This window comes from Ailuropoda melanoleuca, unplaced genomic scaffold (genome assembly GCF_002007445.2).
Source record: "Ailuropoda melanoleuca isolate Jingjing unplaced genomic scaffold, ASM200744v2 unplaced-scaffold7480, whole genome shotgun sequence".
Lineage (NCBI taxonomy): Eukaryota > Metazoa > Chordata > Mammalia > Carnivora > Ursidae > Ailuropoda > Ailuropoda melanoleuca.
The window spans coordinates 565,948-572,282 of NW_023250281.1; positions in this window are offsets into that span (position 1 = coordinate 565,948).

Below are 6,335 nucleotides of genomic sequence, written 5' to 3' on the forward strand. Positions count from 1 at the left end.
GACCAAGAAATCAGACTTTATCTTATGTCACCAGGAGAACTGGTGGACCAATCATAATTTTGTGGGTATAGCTAAAAACAAAGGAAAATAGAGAAGTTTGCTGTTTATGGACTGCCAGGATCTCTATTTAGGTTGATTTTTGAAGGTCTTTTGGATTTAGAGTCACTTCATAAAGACTGTAAGCGATAACTATTTATTTAAATGTATAGACAGCACTGTGGATGTACTGTATGGTGACTAATATAACAAAATAAAAATTATAAAAAAATAAAATAAATGTATAGACAGCAAAGCAAACTGTAAGAAATATGAAGAATCAGGAAAAAAGATACAATAAATGAAAAAAAATCTAGTAATTTAGCTTTAAATAGTGGAGATCAGTGAAATGCCTAATAAAGAATTTAAAATAGTTGTCTTAAAGAAACCTCGGTAAGTTATAAAAGATACAGATAGTTAACATCAGAAAAAAAAACAATGCATAAACAAAATGAGATAATCAACAAAGAGATGGAAATTGTAAAAAAGTAAGTAAACAAATTTGGAAGCTAAAGAAGACAGTAACTGAACTAAAAAACAAAATCCATAAAAGATTTCAACAGCACACTTGAAAAATACAGAAGTAAGAGTAAGTGAACTAAAAAACAGGTCATTTGAAATTATCCAGTCAGAAGTACAAAGAGAAAAATAGCATAAAAAAGAATAAAGAAAATATATGGGAACCACATAGAACATCAAGGACATCAATATATGCATAATAGGATGATGAGGAGGAGGTGGAGGAGAAGAGGAGGAAGAGGAAGGGGAAGAAAGAGGGGGACACAAAAGCTCTTTTTTAATTGAAATAAAGTTGACACACAATATTATATTAGTTGAAGTTATACAACATTAATTTGAAAATTATATAAATTACAAAATGATCAACACTATAAGTGTAGCTGCAATATGTCACCTTACAATGTCATTACAATATTATTGACTCTACTCCTGGTGCTGGACATTAATTCCAATGACATATTTCATTCCTAACTGAAATTGGGTGCCTTTGAATCACATTCACCTACTTTGCTTATCTCCCCATCCTCCATTACTTGATAACACTCAATTTGTTCTCTATATTGAATCTCTTTTTTTATTTGCTCATTTGTGTTGTTTTCCATAATCCATATGTAAGTAAAATCATAGAGCATTTTTCTTTCTTTGTTTGGTTTAGCGTAATACCCTGCAAGTCCATCTAAATTGTCTCAAATGACAAGATTGTGGTTTTTGTAGCTGAATAATATTCCATTATGTGAAGTTATAACATATCTTCATTATTTCTCAATTTTTAATTTAAATTCTAGTTAGTTAAATGCAGTGCAATATTAGTTTCAGGTGTAGAATTTGGTGATTCGTCACTTACATACATCATCATCCAGTTATATGTTGAAGGGCATCTTGTTTCCTTCCACGATTTAGCTATTGTGGACAATGCCGCTATGATCATTGGAGTGCATATGGCCCTTCCTTCACTACATCTGTATCTTTGGGGTAAATACCCAGTAGTGCAATGGCTGGACCATAGGGTAGCTGAATTTTTAACTTTTTAAGGGACCTCCACACTGTTTTCCAAAGTAGCTGTACCAACTTGCATTCCCACCAGCAAGGTAGGTGGGATCCCCTTTCTCCACATCCTTTCCATTTGTTGTTTCTTGCATTGTCAATTTTTGCCATTCTAACTGGCAGAAGGAGGTAGCTTAGTGTGGTTTTGATTTGAATTTCCCTGATGGCTAAGGATTTTGAACATTTTTTCATGTGTCTGTTAGCAATTTGTATGTCTTCGTTAGAAAAGTGTCTGTTCATATCTTCTGCCCATTTTATGATTTGTTTATTTGTTTGTCATGTATTGAGTTTGAGAAGTTCTTTGTGGATCTTGGATACCAGTCTTTTATCTGTAGCATCATTTGCAAATATGTTCTCCCATTCCGAGGGCTGCCTCTTAGTTTTTTTGACTGTTTCCTTGGCTGTGCAGAAGCTTTTTCTCTTGATGAAGTCCCACAAGTTCATTTTATCTTTTGTTTCTCTTGCCTTTGGAGATGTCATTAAAAAGGTTGCTGTGGCCGATGTCATAGAGGTTGCTGCCTATGTTCTCCTCTAGGATTTTGATGGATTCCTGTCTCACATCGAGGTCTTTCATCCATTTAGAGTGTATCTTTGTGTATGGTGTGAGAGAGTGGTCAAGTTTCATTCTTTTGCATGTAGCTGTCCAATTTTCCCAGCACCATCTATTGAAGAGACTTGTCTTTTTTCCACTGGATGTTTTTTCCTGCTCTGTCAAAGAGTAGTTGCCCAAAGAGCTGAGGGTCCATTTCTGGTTTGTCTCCTCTGTTCCATTGGCCTATATGTCTGTTTTTGTTCCAGTACCATCTGTCTTTGTGATCACAGCTCACATCCCTTATTTTTTTTTCCTTTTAATTATTTCTTTTTTTTCTTATTTTCTTTTTTTAAATTTGTTTATGTCCATAGTCTCTCATGGTTCATTCCCCCTTCTGTTTACCCCCCTTTGTTCTTCCCCTTCTTCTCCTACTGATCTTCCTACATCTATGATCCATAAATGAGTGAAACCATATGATAATTGTCTTTCTCTGCTTGACTTATTTTGCTTAGCATTATCTCCTACAGTCCCGCCCATGTTGCAGCAAATGTTGAGAAATCATTCTTTTTGATGGCTGAGTGTATATATATATATTTTTTTTTTCTTTATTCATTCATCAGTCAATGTGTATTTTGGTTCTTTCCCTAATTTGGTTATTGTTGATAATGCTGCTACAAACATCAGGGTGGATTTTTCCCTCGAATCAGTATTTTATTATCCTTTGGGTAAATACCTAGTAGTGCAATTGATGGATCATAGGGTAGTAATTTGTTTTTTGGTGTTTTTTTAATATTTTGGGGAACCTCCATAGTGTTTTGCAGAGTAGTTGCATGAGTTTGTATTCTCAACAACAGTGTGAGAATATTCCTCCTTAGGGGCACCTAGGTGGCTCAGTAATTAAGTGCCTGCCTTTGGCTCAGGTCATGATCCCATAGTCCTGGTCTCCCTGCTCAGCCTGCTTCTTCCTCTCCCAATCCCCCTGCTTGTGTTCCTTCTCTCCATGTCTCTCTCTGTCAAATAAATAAAATCTTTTTTTAAAATATTCCCTTTAATCCACATCATTGCCAAACCCTATTGTTTCCTGTGTTGTTAATATTAGCCATTCTGACAGGGATGAGGTGATATCTTATTGTAATTTTAATCTGTATTTCCCTGATGTTGAGTGATGTTGAGCATCTTTTCACATGTCTGTTGTCCATCTGGGTGATTTTTTTGGAAAGATGTCTATTCATGTCTTCTGCCTATTTTTAACTGAATTGTTTTTTCTTTTGGGGTGTGAGTTTTATAAGTTCTTAATATATTTTGGATACAAACCCTTTATCTGATATGTCATTTGCAAATATCTTCTCCCATTTTGTAGATTGCCTTTCAGCTTTGTTTATTGTTTCCTTCCACGTAAAATATTTTTATTTTGATAAAGTCCCCATAATTTATTGTTGCTTTTGTTTCCCTTACCTCAGGAGACATATCTAGGAATAAGTTGCTAGGGCCAGTGTCAAAGAGGTTATGGGCTGTGTTCTCCTCTAGGATTTTTATGTTTTCCTGACACATTTAGGTCTTTCATTATTTTGAACTTATTTTTTGGTAGGGTGTAAGAAAGTGGTGCAGTTTCACTCTTTTGCATGTTGCTATCCTGTTTTCTCAAGACCATTTGTTGAATAGATTGCCTTCTTTTCATTGGATATTCTTTCTTGCTTTGTTGAATATTAATTGCCCATATAGTTGTGAGTCATTTCTGCATTTCCTACCCTGTTCTACTGATCTATGTGTCTGTTTTTGTGCCAGTACTATGTTCTTTGATTACTACATCTTTGTAATGTAATTTGAATTCTTGAATAGTGATGCCTCCATCTTGCTTTTCTTTTTCAAGACTATTTCGGGTCTTCTGTGGTTCCATACAAATGTGAGGATTGTTTTTTGTTTGTTTGTTTTTAGCTCTGTGAAAAATGCTGGTGGTATTTTGATAGAGATTACATTAAATTTGTAGATTGCTTTGGGTAGTATAGATATTTTAGCAGTATTTGTTCTTCTGATTCATGAACATGGAGTATTTTTCCATTTCTTTGTGTCCTCCTCAATTTCTTTCATCAGTGTTTTACAGTTTCAGGGTACAGATCTTTTACTTCATTGGTTAGGTTTATTCCTAGGTATCTTATGGGTTTTTGTGCAGTTAAAATGGAATTGATTGCTTGATTTCTCCTCCTAGCTCTTCATTATTGGTGTATAGAAATGCAACAGATTTCTGTACACTGATTTTTTATCTTGTGACTTACTGAATTCATGTATTAGTTGTGGAGTCTTTCAGGTTTTCTATATAGAGTATCATGTAATCTACAAATAATGAAAGTTTGACTTCTTCCTTGCCAATTTGGATGCTTTTTACTTATTTGTTTTGTCTGATTGCTGTGACTAGGACTTCCAGTGTTATGTTAAATAACAATGGTCAAAATGGACATCCCCATCTTTTTCTTGACCTTAGAAGAAAAACTTTCAGATTTCCTGTTGGGAATGATATTCCCTGTAGACTTTTGATATACGGTTTTTATTACATTGAGGTATGTTCCCTCTGACAATACTTTGTTGAGAGTGTTTACATGAAGGGATGTTGTACTTTGTCAAATGATTTTTCTCTGTCTGTTGAAAGGATCACGTGGTTCTTAACCTTTCTTTTATTAATGTGATGTGCCACATTGTTTGATTTGCAAATATGAACCACACTTGCAGCCCAGGAAAAAAATCCCACTTGATCATGGTGAATGATTCATTTAATGTACTGTTGGGTTTGATTTGCTAACATTTTTTAAAAGAATTTTTGCATCCATATTCATCAGGGATATTGGCCTAAGGTTCCCTTTTCTGTGGAGTCTTTGTCTGGTTGTTGTATAGGATAATGCTAGCCTCAAATGAAATTGGAAGTTTTCCTTCCTTTTCTAATTTTTTCCACTCTTTTCTGGCTTTCAAAGTTTCTGTTAAGAAGTACCCAGTTAGTCTTATTGTAAGGTCTTTTCTTGTAAATTAAGGACTTATTTTGTCTTTGTACTTTTAAGATTTCTTTACTGGCACATTTTCAAGTTTAATTAAAATATATCTTGAAGTCGTTTGAGTGTGTTGATTTTGATGGAAATTCTCTGTGCCTCCTGGATTTGGATGTCTTTTTCCTTCTCTAGATTAGGGAATTTTTAAGCTATCATTTCTTCAAATAAATTTCTTGCCCCCTTTCCTCTCTTCTTCCAAGACAATAACATTTTAATGTTGTTGTGTTTGTTAGAGTCACTCAGTTCTCAAGTCAATTCTCATGTTGCATTATTCTTCTTTCTCTCTTGTTCAGCTCAGTTATTTTCATTTTATTTTCTATAGCACTTACTTGTTCTTCTGTCTCTTCCATCCTTGTGTTCCTTGCACATGGTCAGTTTCAAATCTCAATTATTGCATTTTTCGTTTCTGACTGATTTTTATTTATTTTTCTATTATGTTCAGTTGGCCAACATATAGTACATCATTACTTTCTGATGTACTGTTCAATGATTGATTTGTTGTGTATAATATCCAGTGCTCATCACAACATGTGCCCTCCTTAACTGTTTAGCTCTGCAGTAAAGACCTCCTTGAAGTCTCCATTCTTTTCTCAAGCCAAATAGCATCTTTATGATTGTTGCTTTAAATTATCCATCAGGCATGTTCTTATATCTTGTATTATTATTATTAATCTCTGGCTATGATCATTTCTTTTCTTTCTTTTGGGATGAATTTCTGTCCTGGCATTTTGTTATGTCTCTTTGTTCTTCTATGTGTTAGGAAAGCCTGTTATGTTTCCTGAACCTGAAAGTAATGGCCTTATGAAGAAGAAGCCATACAGAGTCCTAGGCCTGGTGCCTCAGGGTCACTGATATGTCCTGGGTATACTCTGCTGCTGTGTTGTGGCTCTTCTATCCTTCAGGTCAGTTATCTGTAGGGGCTCTCCTTGCTTGCAGTGGGCACTGTGTAGTCCTTGGCTAGAGTGCGGTGAGTTTTAACTGGGTGTGCTCTGGTTGGCTTGTGAAATGAGACCTGATGCTACTTCCACTAGAACTGATGTCTTGCAAGACTCTATTTAGGAGACTTGGTGTGGGAGGGGTTTCTGCTGGTCTTCTGGGGAAGGGGTCTGCCTCCCTGGGACTGAGGCAAACTTCACCATGAAGGGCAGTCTTGGCAGAGGGCAAGGGTA